The sequence below is a fragment of the Fukomys damarensis genome, unplaced genomic scaffold (genome assembly GCF_012274545.1).
Source record: "Fukomys damarensis isolate Sample0158 unplaced genomic scaffold, DMR_v1.0_HiC HiC_scaffold_17, whole genome shotgun sequence".
NCBI classification, from domain to species: Eukaryota; Metazoa; Chordata; class Mammalia; order Rodentia; family Bathyergidae; genus Fukomys; species Fukomys damarensis.
The window spans coordinates 71,238,751-71,253,147 of record NW_022900929.1 but is presented as its reverse complement, the minus strand read 5'-3'; the positions used below and the strand labels follow the sequence as shown (position 1 = coordinate 71,253,147).

At 41.4% G+C, this 14,397-nt stretch overlaps 2 pseudogenes; one reads left to right on the top strand and one right to left on the bottom strand.

Annotated features, from left to right (window-relative positions):
* LOC104868090 overlaps nucleotides 1–10,927 on the bottom strand; it is a 34,222-nt pseudogene extending 23,295 nt beyond the window's left edge.
* Nucleotides 10,928–13,030: 2,103 nt separating this feature from the next.
* LOC104868091 lies at nucleotides 13,031–14,117 on the top strand (annotated as a pseudogene).
* The last annotated feature ends 280 nt before the right edge of the window (nucleotides 14,118–14,397 follow it).

The following is a 14,397-nucleotide window of genomic DNA, read 5'->3' as shown; positions in this document are numbered from 1 at the left end:
AAAGACAAATTACAATGAAATGGCTGCTAGCTTAGCAGCAGATTTCCTATTAGCAACAATAGGTTCCACAGGAAAATGAAACAAAATTTTGAATCTATTGTAAGAATATGACCGTCAACCTAGAGTCCTGTACCTAACTATAGTAAAATTACAGAGACAGCGAAACAGATATTTATGGAGGGCCGGGATTTAGCTCAGTGGTGCCACTGCCTACCTCGCAAGTGTAAAGACACAAGTTCAATCCCTGGTACAAAAACAAACAAAACAGATATTTATGGAAAAACATAGGAAGAATTTTCCATTCACAGACTCACTGAATTACCTATTGAAAATGCACCTTAAGAAGAAAATTTTGGGAGACTGAGGCAGGAGGATCAGCATCAGTTCAAGGCCAGCAGGCTGTATAGTAATGAGTTCAATGCCAACCTGAACTAGATACTGAGAAACTGTCTCAAAAACAAAAAAAAAAAAGAAAGAAAGAAATTTTGTCCAGAACAAAAGAATAAAAAGCAAGACGCAATGATGAATATAAATATCAGCAGTACTTATGTCAATAATTATAAATAAAATTGAATGCATACAAAAACATAAAAATATAAATACTTATTGGGGTGAATAAGAGGCAGAAAATAGTGGTCACCACTGTAAAGAAATGGAGGAAGAGCTAAGTTTAAAAAGTGGACGTTCTCAGGTGAATGGAAGGAGAAAATGTGAGTGGTATGGGTTAGATGTTGAATGTCCCCAAAGGCCCATATGTCAAAGTCTTCCCCAAGTGTGGGGAAGACTCAATATCCCACAGAGAAATACTCTCCAAGTCAACCTGTAAATTCAGTAAAAGTGCTGTCAAACCCAAAATAATTTTGATTGGAATTTGACAATAAAATCCAAATGAAAAAGCAGAGGAATCAGGGTATCTTAAATAATTTTAAAGAAGAAGACGGTGTGGGCGTTTGCACATCACAATTAATTATAAAGCTACACCGAGAGCACTAGTTCTTGGCACCAAGGTTCACCATGAGGTGGGAGGGGTGGCTCCCTAGGACACAGTTTTGTGGCCCTACTCTCTGCATGGGTACTGATAACACACCTACCATAGCTTGGTTTCCCCAAACTCGGAAAACTGGATTTTTTGCTACCCTTCTACATAGAGGCTCTATATAAAATGGAAAATGCATTTAGTCTGTATCTGGGCAATGCAAATAGCTTCTTGGAAATAGTCTGTAAAACTGAGTCTCAAATAGAAGAGTCTTTCACAATCCCTTACAAAAAGGGCAAGCTTATCAGGAAACAAAATAGAACTTGAGTTTTACCTGGGAAGGGTAGGGAGAAACATTTTCAAAGGCAAGGCCCATCACTATGACCTTGAATGGTCTTTGCTAACGGGGTGTGGACACTTTAGAAAACCAAGATGAGCCACTTCTCCCAAAAGGATCCAGGGCTAGAGGGCAGTGGCATTAATGAATGTCCTGGAAGGCAGAATCATCCTTTTCATTTTCTTTGCCTCTACTTCCTTCTCTCCAAATGTTTGGAAGAGATTCCATTGGAATGATCTTATCCTGGGACTAAGAAGTTAACAGTCAACAAGCCAGATTAGGGAATCATTCAGTTTATTTTGAGCGTGAATATTAAATGGGATTTGTTACAGATGGAGTACTTGTTAATTCTTTCTATTAGTAGGGCAATTCATAATAGCAAAGAAAAGCCTATCCCAGTATAGACAGGGCAGTCTTTAGTCCTTTCTCTTGGAGAGGTCATGTCTCTCTCCCTTTCTCTCTTTCACACACACACACACACACACACACACACACACACACACAGCCCCATACACATGCACACATTTTACATTCTCCATCCAAGGAAACCAGACCCAGCTCCCACTAATTCCAGCCGGAATTGCAGGCATGGCATTGGGAGCCAGAATGTGACCCACGTCCTGTTCATCAGGGCTACGCCATAGGATTGGAATTTGCAGTTAACAGAGAGAGTCCTGTGTTGCAGCCATCTGCTCAGGGACTTCGCAGCAGCCAGAGCCATCACAGCATGAGTCGTTTTCTAGCAAGGCCCATGTTTCTAGTCCAGATGCCCATCTTTCTGGACCACCACATAAGAAACAATGGTTTCTCTCCCGACGTTTTTTATTCTATGGCTGTCTTTTCTTGGTAGGCTTTTTTTCCCCCATTAAGTTTATTGGTACATTTTAGGTAAACAGTACAGTTACATTCATCATTAGGATCTTGCACCTCTACATGATCTATCTTGGTTCTTATTTTTTCCCCATTCCCCTGCCCTCCCTTCACCCCCTTCATTCTTCCCTATTTAAAAGATTTTGTTTCCATTTTTCCCTTTTCTCATAATTTTTTCCCTTCTTACCTTTCCCCTACCCCTCCCACTTCCCCTACTTCTTCAGATCTTTTCTTCCTATTTCATATTATCAGTTATACCATTTGAACCTTATTTATACTTTCAGTTTTTCACACCAGAGAAACTATTTGGTATTTACGTGTGTATCCTATTTATTTCACTTAGGAGTATAGCCTCAGTGTGCATCCATTTAGCTATAAATGTCTCTAGTTTCTCATTCTTTATGGATGTGTGGTACTCCATTTTATAAAAAAACCACATCTTCTTTATGCGGTCTCCTGTTGATGGGCAATTGGGCTGTTTCAAAATTTTAGCTATTTTAAAATGTGCTGCTGTAAACATGGGTGAGCATATATCACTATGGTATGATTCTTTTAATTCTTTTGGGAAGATGCCCAGCAGAGGTACAGCTGGGTCAAATGGGACCTCTAGTCCTAGTTGTTTGAGGTATCTCCATATTGATTTGCACAGTGGTTGTACCAGTCTGTACTCACACCAACAGTGGAGAAGGGTTCCTTTCTCCCCACAACCCCACCAGCATTTGTTGTTGGTTGATTTCTTGAGAGCTCAGCAGGGTTTTGAAGCCAAAAGACCTCAGCAGCCTCCCGCAACCCACCCTGAAAGGGTGATTCAGAAGTGGATGAGCTCCATCCTAAGGAGGACTCACTTAGAAAATGGGATGATTAGTGCAGTCAATGCACGAGCCAATGAGGCACAACGTGACCCGTACTCTGAACTGAGCTGCTTTTCTCTTGAAGTTCAACTTCGGAGCCTCCATTTGCTTGGCTACAGGAGATTCAGAAGTTAACTGGGCAATGCAGCGTTTGACCGGTTATTCATTCTGCACCCTGCGTTCGACACTTTGCTAAATAGTAAAAGCTAGCTGCTATGCTGAGCCAAGGCACAATCCAGGAGGGAAAACAGACAACAGGAACACAGGCAGTAAGTGGTTACCCCTGAATCTGTGTTGGAGAGGGGTGTAGAGAAAATTACCCAGAGAGTCACTCTTCAGCCTGGGCCGGGAAGGACAGGCGTGTAGAGTCTATCAGTGATGCTTCCCCTAGCTCTTGCTGTGTTTGCCTTCCTCAAAAGGATTCCAAACTCTTCTGACAGCACCACAAAAGGGAGGCCTCAATCTATATTCAACATATCTTACTTCAAAACAAAACAATGATTCCAGTAAAAGATGTTCCATTTCTAAAAAATAAAAAAAGATGTTCCATTTCTCTGAAGTTAATAAATCATTTAAACATAGTTAATTGCTCAGAACATTTTTAATAATAAGAGTAATGTAGAGCTAATTTAGAATTTATAGAAAAAATAAAAATGAGCAGGAAGCCAGCCATTAGAGAAACAAACATATTTTGGGCTTTTTGTTTGTTTGTTTTCTTTTCTATAAAAAGACTTTTGTACAAAACTGAGATCACATATTGTATACATAATTTTGTAGCCTAATTTTTTTCACTTAACATTATATTCCAAGCAGTTCCCACATTCTTACTCTGTGAGAATAGCATTTGTAATGGCTAAAAAAACATTCTGGATGGGCCACAATTATCTTATTTCTCTACTGCTGTAAATTTAGGCCACGTCCATTTCTTTCTTCTCCATGACAATGTACATGTAACCTACATAAATCTGTCTTGCATCTGTGATTGCTTCTTTATGATAAATTTCTAAAAGTACAATGATTGGAACAAAGGTTATACATACCTTTAGTATTGCAGAATTTCTCTAGAAATACAAACACAATACCTAACACCAGTAAGTACTTAATAAACATTCATCCATCAATGAATAAATGATGCTTAGCTCGCTATAAAACTCTTGCTAAAAGTTTCCATATTGGAGCCATGAGAAACAAAATAACCTTTGCAAGCATAGATAGACACTTGGATTGGAGGAGCCAGTAAACGATCAATTTTTAAATATCATGCCAAGAATACAGACTATGGATTAGGTCAGAATTTGGGTTATATGTTTTATTTCAAGGAAAACTGCAAAATGGTGTCACACAAGGCTAATTGCAGCCGTTTCCTTTCTCTGAGGGTTACATTCTAAGACCCTCGTGGGTGACCCAAACTGCAGACAAAATTGAATCTGATGTAGACTAGGCTTTCTCCTATATATACACAGTTATGATGAATTGGGGTTTTGTTTTTTCTGGTACAGGGGATCAAACTCAGGACCTTGAACTTGCAAGTGTGGTGCCACTGAGCCAAATCCCCGGCCCCAGTGATAAATGTATACTTAGCACAGGAAGAGATGATAAAATGGAATAATTGTAATATACAATAATGCATGCTCTATGAATGCTCTCTCTCTAATTACTATGCTCATCCTTCGAGGAGCACATGGCGTGGCGGTGCCGATGTGATGACAAGTGTCAGCATAACTGACACCACAAAGGGTATGGGACGCAGCACTGCAGCGTGGCAGCCGTCATCCTGGTAACCGAGCCAGCTCCTCCTAAGTGGACATCAGGAAGGTGGTATGCAGTGTACACTGCACAGAAGGGTGGTTCCCATTCGGGGTGGGGCAGAATGGGATAACACAAGATTTTATCGCCCTATTTAGAGGACAGATCATTTAAAACTTAAGCACTCCTTACCTCTGGAATGTTACATTTAATGTTCCTAGACCACAGCTGACTGTGGGTAACTGAAGCCATGGAAAGTAAAACCGTGGGTAAGTGGAGACTATGGTAAAGGCTGCTTTAAAAATTATACAGCCAAAGGAATTCCTTTGTAGATTCAAAAGCAATTTGTTTGAAGAGAAACATGTCCAGAGCTCAATTTGCAGTTTACAAATATGGAGCGGGCATGGTAACTATCAGCCTTAATGGTTTGGCCGTAAGGGTCCAGCAGTGATAGCAGAGTTAACACCCATCACTGCAGTTCACAACACAATGGGACACACTAAAGGAATAGCACAACAGACTGTTTTGGCTTTGTGTTAAGGAATCGTGCCAGCTCATTACCTTCCAGCTCTCTTCCGAGTGTTGCATTTTCTCTGCTAACACACACACACACACACACACACACACACACACACACACACACTCTATGACTCAAAGTCAATCAAACCTTGTCTGCACGTCTTTGTGTTAATGACAAATACAGAGGAGGTGAGGTGCCTATCTCTATGCAGTCTCTAGGAATTTATAAAAAAATAAACATCACAGTTGGGTTGATTGCCTCACAGACATTGGAACTCACGTCCCACTTTCAGTTTTAGAGTCCAAGAGGAAATAGAACCTGCAGTGATTTTTCTGGGTTCACTGAAAAGATCACGCACTTGTTTTAAGTGCTGGAGGATCACACAAGGAAGGCAGACAAAACTCTTACAAGAGATAAGAAGGTGTGCTGGGGTTGGCTTATTTCAGCCATCTCATGGATATCGTGAGGGCAAAAGTGAACAAAACAACATGGTGACTGCTTCCCCTACTATAATTAATTCATAACTGTAAATTATTTTACAGTGCCTTTCAGAAGCAGGCACAGGAAAAACAACTAGGCTGACCGTGGATAGTTTTGATACCAATTTGAAGAAAATGAGAATCATGTAAGAGATTTATAGTGTAACAGTGCTCCTGAGGCATGGGATGGATTATTGATGATGGGAAGGGTGACATAGGGGCCACGCGCAGTGAGTGTCACAGCGACAGCTGCTGAGAGAACTCAACAGGCGTGGAAAGTGACTGGGCAGCAAAATGGAGGTGTCTGAGCTCAGCAACACCATGGGTATTTGTGAAGGAGAATTTCTTAATGGATGATATGAACTGTTGCTATAATTCTGGTTTTCACATCATAGCCTTTCCATGACAACACAGTAAAAAGCTTCCGAATACGGACAGGGATGTTTCCAAAGCAGGTCCCAGAGAGTGTTCCAGAAGCCAGCCCCATGGGGTCCTGCCACACAGCTCCTCTCACACTCCTGACATTGCTGAGTTCTTTTAGTCACACCACCCTTACCAACCCTCATGAGTCTCTGTTTCCTTTCACCACCGCAAGCAAATTATTTCTCAATCCTCTTAGCCAGTTTCTCTCTTGAGGGTAGGTTTCTATTGTACAACCAAGTGTCATCTTCATCATGGAAAATAATGAAGGGAATCCACTTTCCCTCAATATGAAGAGTGTGAGAAATGGATTGAATCCAGGAAAAAGTAAGTGCTGAAAGAGAAGAAGCAAGCAATCCTGGACGGAATGGGAGTGGGTGGAAAAGGATCTACCTTTTTCCCTTGAAGACAATTTCACATGCCGTGGAAAAGGGCAGCCAAATTTCCAAGAGTATTTAAAGATGACTGAAATATTGCAAAATAAAATAAAGCTATCACTGATGAGTACCCCTGCTATTTACCTTTGGTGAGACTCTTTTCTGGATTTGAACAATAGATTGTCAATATTTATGAATTAGTTGATTCAGAAAAAGTTCAAAGAAATTCTGGATCAAAAGTGCAGCATGGACTGAAAATTCTCAGTCCTGACTTCCTGGATGAGTCCATGTGAAGAGCTCTAGAAGGCAAGCGTGGAATTCCATGCTCACTCTCACACTCTAGATTGCCATTGTGAGCGCTTAGCAGGTTGGCAAAACCATGAGGGGCGTTGCAGAGTCTAGGAACAAATGTGTCTTCCTTGTCAGGACTTCTGGGGAGTGCATCACTGCTCCGCCTTGCAGTACTTACAGTGTGTTTCCAACCAGAGTTTCCTAACCTGCCACAGCACAGTGCACAGTGATATAACCAGCAGGCTAAGACAATCATATGCCTCTCCTGTGTAGATGAATTATTAAAGGAGTAAAGTCTCAACAATGTACCCACTGTTGGCTTTTGTTCTGGTTGTGTTGTGGGCCAGCCTGTTCCACTCTTGAGAGGTTGTGGAAGTTTTAGGAGGTGGGGCCTAATAGAAGGAAGGTAAGTCACTGTGTTTTTTCTCCGAAGGGCGTATTGGGATCTTGGCCTCTTCCTTGCCTTCTGTTTGCTTCCTAGTTGGCATGTTGTGGGCATTTGCCTCACCATGTTCTCCTGACCATGATTTTGCCTCACCATAGACCCAAAAGCAAGAGTCAGCCAAACATAAACTAAAACCTGTGAGACTGAGCCAAAATAAACCTTTCCTCCTTATGATCTCTTCAGGTAGTTTGTCACAATGACAGAAATAATTAACACAACCAGTCACTCTTTTCCAAGGGCTCTATTTCCATGGCTTTGTTGAGCATATTATAAGGAACAAACAGGAAGTCGGCAAACCTCAGTTACTGGCCCACAGTTTCATGGAAGTTGAACAGTCAGAATGAGAGATGGTCTATTACCAAGAAGAGGGCCAGGAGAAAACTATAAAACCTCTTCGTGAAGGGCTTAGTCCTAAATACACAAGTGAGGAACAAATCTGCAAGCTTGCAGTTTGATTTGATAAATTTATTCCAAGATCATGACAACAACAGATGATTAAAAGAAAGGAACAAAAGTTTCCTCGAGGATATGTTGAATACAAACACACCTCTTCCATCGTGCATGACCCAAATGCTTTTCACTTTAATTCTTTATCTAGAAATAACAGCAATTCAATCAAGGAAATTTGCTTTGTGATTTCTTAAGAGAGGTGCAGCTCTTTATTTCTAAAATGCTCACTTATAATAATGAATGACTTTGGACTTACAGGGAAATGTTCTCCTGATTATGTGATACAATTGTAGGGCATGAATCTACCACATGATTAAATCTTAAACACAGACGTGGAACAATTGCTCCAAAAGCATGTAAAAGTCCTGTGTGATTAAATTTGTATGAGCTTGGAAACCAAAAGTACTGTATAAAAATTGCTTTGCCTGAGATTTTTCTGAGGAAAAAAATCAACATATCTCTCTTATAAATCATGGAATCTCTGAAACAGAAGATATTAAAGGCAACCTTCTTCAATAGGGTGACTGGTTTGGGCAACTTTGTCTGGGATTTTTCTGGTTTTAGCATGGAAAATCCCAAGTCTAAGAAAATCCTTGAATCTTGGGCAAATTGAGTTAACTGGTCATTCTATTCTGTGGATTCATAAATATCCTTTTTGACATAATGTGTAAGAGACAACTTCCTCGGGGCTCTAGTCTCCATTCTGAGTCAAAACTCAGTGCCCTTATAACCTATTCCTGTTCTGTCTTCACAGCAAAATGAAGTTTATTCTTCTGAATATTTAAAGACTTCCCCTCCATCCCCCATGTCCCCAGTCCATTCTTCAGTTCTCTAAGTTAAGCTCCTTCATCTGTTTCTTGAATGTTCTTGGTTCCATTGGTTACGCCATTGCTCTCCTCTTGGCAGGCTCATCTCCCCAGCCCCTCAAATAATGTCACCCCAAACTAAGCTTGAGCATGAGCACATTACCCGAGCAGAGTCCAGGAGCCTCTGCCCTGTCGGGTGCCACGTTCCCATGTGGACAAACTGCCATTTCTTTAGCTCATTTGGCCTCCGCATCCCACTATTGAATCAACGTACAATTCATATCAACAACAACAACGAAAAACCATGAAATTTTACACATGCTGTTATTCAAAGTTCTGCCATCCATAGTTGTGCAATTGGCCTTTGAGATCCAAACATGACACACTGATCATTCAGCGTAACCCATTATTCCAGCACAGGATCCCAGCTTCGGGTCATAATTCTATCACCCAAATTACTCACTCTGGTAACTCAGTTCCAGGTTCATGCAGTCTGCAAATGTTCTCTATGTGTCAACATCTGCAATCACTCAAATCATTGGCAGAATGGTGACAAAGTCAGGGTGGAAAACCAGATGATTAGTCAGAGCATAGCTACTTCCTGCTTAAAGGCCAGTAGCCATGGGTGCGCTTTATTTTGAAATATTCTCTAGGCCTTTCCCTTCCCGATTTTAGGGAAGTTGAAACCAGGAAAGAAAGCATGAATACATGGTAGCAGTGCTCCCTTCATTTCCAACCAGCAACTGTCTTCTCCTTGACCCTTCTTCAGCCCATAGCTATAGAGAAACAGCACTGTACTTAGAAATTGTACGAGGAGGCTGGCACCTGGTGGAGCACTGAGTGTATCCTGCATCCCCAGGTCCTCTTTCAGAGCACACTCTAGAGTTGCTCTTGCCCATCTCTTTTGCAGTTAGGCATGGCCACATGACCTGTGTTAGCCAGCGACATGCATGGGAATGAACTGTATTAGACATGAGCAGAAACTGTCTGTCGTGCTTCCTCTCCACTGCTGTGTGGGTCAGGGAAACAGATGTCAGGATGGCTTCATTAACCTGGGTCCCTGAGAGAACACAACAATCAAAATCCTGCTGACTCCAGTTAGACACGTGTTGAGGAGGAAGCCAAGATCCTGAACTTTTGAAAAATTTGGTATATAGCTGTATGACTTTGCCTACCTACTGTTATACTGAGAATGCATAAACAGAGAAAGGCATAGACTCCTATTTAGAAGAAGCTTATAGTACAGATGAGGAGATAAATCATATCCACAAAATAAAGGTGAGGCCTAAATTAGCATTTAGTACAGCGCTAAATTGGAAAGTAGAGATAATTTGCAAATAAGCTATGGTGTTAAAGGCAAATTGCTAAGATAATGCACTGCAAAAGTCAGCAAAGGAAGAGCTTTATGGTTCTCAGAAAACATTACATTTCCATTAAACAAAAGAAAAAAAATTAAAGTTATACAATTTATTGAAAAGTGTCACAGGAAATGGTTGTACGGATATATTGACTCTCCTCTTTTAAAACTATAATAAGTGTTGGCTGAATTTATGGGGCCATTTCCATGCATTTGATGTTAGCCTTTCAATAGCTAGCACTAATTGGACACTTAGTTTTTTTTAATGGATGTATTACTGGTCTCTGTCCATCAGAAATGGATAGATTTAGGACTTTACGGAGAGGGGAGCTTTACAGGAAGTTTGGCAATTTGGGTAATGCCGATAAAATAGAGCTGACCTGAGGATCCATTTAAAATATGATTTCCTTTATATCATAGAGAGGTTCATTATAAAAGTAAATACTGGCCTAAATACCCAAAGTAGTTAGGCTGATCTAGCAAAAATATGGCTTTTTAAAAGTCAGTCTCTCCTTTCTATCTTTTTGTCAGGATGAATGAAGTTGTGTATTTAATTGAAAGTCGTCCACTCATTCAACGAGATATACTGAGTACTGCTCTCCCAGGGACTGTGCTAGACGTCCCTATTCATTAACAAGCAGAATAGTAAAGTGTCTGTTCTCAGGGAGTTCACAGTCCACAGAATGTGTTAGTCACTTTCCTATTGCTACAACAAAATATCTAACATTATAAACTTATAAAGAGAGGTTTATTTTGGCTCACAATTTCAGAGGTTCCAGTCCACAATTGGCCCTTGGCTTTGACCCTTTAGTGAGATAGTACCTCATGGTGAAAGCACATGGTAAAGTAAAATTCCTCACCTCATGGCCAGGAAGCAAGCGAGAAAAAAAAGAAAGAGACATGAATGCCACAACTGCCTTCAGGGGTTTGCCCTGACAACCCAAGGACCTTCCACAAGGCCTACCTCTCAAAGGTCCCATTCACAGTGGTCTTCAGCACCATTGGGGACCAAGCTTTTAACACGTGGGCCTTTGGTAGATACTGAAGATCCAAGCTGCAGCATTCTATTTCTGGCCCCTCAAAGGCCCATGTCCATCTCATAATGTAAAAATCAAAAAGAGAGTTGTCTGCTCCTAAGATACAACGTTGGGAATGGCAGAGGATATACATTCTTATCCAAAAAGGGAGGAATAAAAGTATAGAGAAAAGGGATTGGCCCAAAGTAAGGCTGAAATATGGCAGGACAAGCATTAAATCCCAAATCTTCTTGTCTAATACTCGGGCATACTGTGGTAGAATGGGGTCCCAAGGGCAGTCCCATCACTGTGGCCTCAATGGTTGCAAGCCACAATAGCCACAGTCTTGGGCTGACTTGGTACACTGCCTACAGTTCTTGTGATGGGCACTGCATATACTGGCAACTCCACATGTCTGGTTCTCCATTATAAATTCAGTTTTATTCCATAACTCCACATGTTGCCTTGTCAGGCAATGCTGATAAGAACTCCAACCCCACAATACACTGCCTGGCCTTTTAGATTTTCCTTTGAAATCTCAAAGGCAGCTTCCATGGTCACTTAGTTCTTGCATTCTGCATGTCTACAAAACCAGAATCATACGGACAAAGCCAAAATCTACTGCCAGCATGAGCTGTACCAGGGTTCACTTGAAACATGGCTGCAGCAGCCTCTCGGTGCGTTGCCAGCTAAACATGGAGGCACAAATCAGAGGACACTGATTCCCTAGGAGGTCCTGGTGGGCAGACCAGGGGAATCTTTACTCAAAGTCTACACTGCCTGGAGAGTCTTTGAAAAAGATTTTCATTTTGATACCCTTGAGCTTACTACGGGTGATAAAGCCTTACACATTCTTTTTTTTTTTTAAATACCAGAATCAAACTCAGGCCCTTGCACTTGTGAGGCAGGCAGTGGAGCCACTGAGCCAAATCCCCAGCCCACACATTCTTGTGATGTCCTCAAGGCATCTTTCCTAAGGTCCTGATGGAAAGCACTTGGTTTCCTTTTATCAGTGCTAGCAACCCACATCTTTATGGGTAATCCTTTTCAAGCCAAACTGAAAGTTTTTCAAATGTTTCTGTTCTTCTTCATTTTTATTCCTGATTCTTACTATAAATTTGACTAAAAACAACCAACAATGCCCATGCTACAGCCTAAACATTTTGCTGCCTTGAAATTTCCCTCATGAGATAAAATAGCTACCCATAAATATCAGGACCTGGATAAAACTCATTTACATTCTTTGCCATGGTGTAACAAGAATGACATCTAGTCCAATTTTCAGTAAGTTCTCTTTTCCATTTCAAACCTCAGAATAGCCTTTATTGTTACATTCCTATCAGTATTCTGGTTTTCTGAGTCCCCACTAGAGTCATCATTACATTCCTCTATCTAGCCCATTCGTCTGAATTTTTCAAACTCCTCCCAAAATTAGTTCCAAAGCGACATTTTGCTTTTGTTTTTGTTTTTGCATCTTGCACTTTTGCATTTTGTTACAAATACACTTATTTTGAAGAGGGGCTATGCCATGACACGATGCCCATTTTAACAAAGTTGTCTAGCTACCGTGTGAAGAATGGATTGAAAGGCCTAGCATGGAGATGGAGGATTAACAAGAACTATTGCAATAGTCCAGGAAGAAGTAACAGTGAGCCAGACAAGGGAGCAACAGTAGTAGTAGAATAAAGCAAATAGACTGGAAATATATTTTGAAGTAAACAGGCAGTAGCAGGAATGTGAAGGATGATGGATGTGTCAGAAAGAACTTCCGGTTTCTGGTATAAATAATTTCCCTATCTCATGAAGTGGGGAAGATAAAGAGGAGGAGCCAACTTAAAGGAGCAGAGGAGAGACTCTCAAGTGAAGCTGTTCAACGGGAATTGGATACATGGATCTGAACTCAGCAGAGTGGGTAAAATTTAAAGGAAGGATTCATCCACTCAGCATGGATGCTATGGTGCTGAACAAGGGCTGAGGACACTGTGGCGTCACACAAGGAGCGATGGGCGTGGAGTACAAAACGTGGGTGGGAATGTAGACCTGGAAAATGTGGGCAAGATCAACAAAAGTGCTTGGTCTAAAAGTGAGGATGGATGATGAAAGATCAGCAGCGGAGGAAGAAATTTTGTTGGAACAATGTGAGGAAAGACAATCCTCTGGAAAAAGATTTGAGCTCAACCAGGATACTAAGCCAGTGGGCAGCCAAGAAACAAAAGATTCTAGCAGCCAGGACATATTATCCAAATTGAGGGCACTGAATCAGAAACTCCAACAAAGAAAACCATCACTCCATGAGGCAAACAGTGAGTCCGGCAGGGACTATTCTCCAAGGCCAGAGAGAGGAATGTGCTCCAGAAGGAGAGGAATCTCTGTTGCTTCAGAGGCCAGAGAGAGAGCACAAATTCTGGAAGAACTAGAAGATCTGGGCAAAGAGGGGCATTTTCAAAATAAGGAGCTTCCCAGACCTTTGTTAAAATGGGAGCAAATGAAAAGAAACCCAAATAACCAGACTGATGCCCCAAGGGACAGAAAAAGGAGCAAATAATTGATCTCCAGAACTTCCTAACTACAAAATCTCCTTCCGTGAAGTCTTTGGCTGTTCTCACAGCAATAGAGGAATTGGAAGATGAAGAGGAAAGAAACCTAAAGCAGATGATAAAGGAAGCATCTGCCGAAGATGATGTCATCAGAGATTTTTTGAAGGAGAGAGGGAGGCTGTGGAGGCAAATAAGCCAGAAGATGTGGACCAGATGCTGCCTGGCTGGTGCAAGTGGGGTGGTGTAGGCCTGAAGCTCAATACCAAGGAGAGTCATGGGTTCCTTATTAAAGCCCCTGAAGGTCCTCCAAGAAAAGCATTTGCCAAATGTGATTATCAGTGAGAAGCACAACATCCACGCAGCAGCTCATCGGGTACGGGTGCTTCCATACCTGTTCACAATCAGCAACTTGAAAGGACCATCCAGACCCCTACCGGGCCTTCATGGAACACCCAGAGCCTTCCCAAAGTCCACCCCCCCAAGGCAGTCACCAAGGCGGGCCATATCATTAAGCCCATAAAAGCTGAGGATGTGGGTTGTCACCCTTCTTCAAGGTCAGACCTGTCTGTGATAGAGAGCATTACAGCACAACCCATCGGAAATCACAAAAAACAGCTGAAGAAAAACTTTGTAGATTGAGCTGCCAGAGGCCTGACATCTTGGTGCACAGTGCTGGGAGCCCTGACTGCTCATCCTTTGATTGTTCAGAGTGGTGGGATCAATTCCAAAACCAGCTTAGTACATTGTGGGTATGATTAAGCCATATTTTAGAAATAAAAGCTTTTTGAAAATCTATTAATAAACAATAAAACTGCTAAATCTCCAGCACAACTAAGGTAAAACTTGGAAAAATACAAACCATCAATGTGATTAAACAGGAGCCAGCACTATATTAACAAAAAAAAAAAAAAAAAAAAAG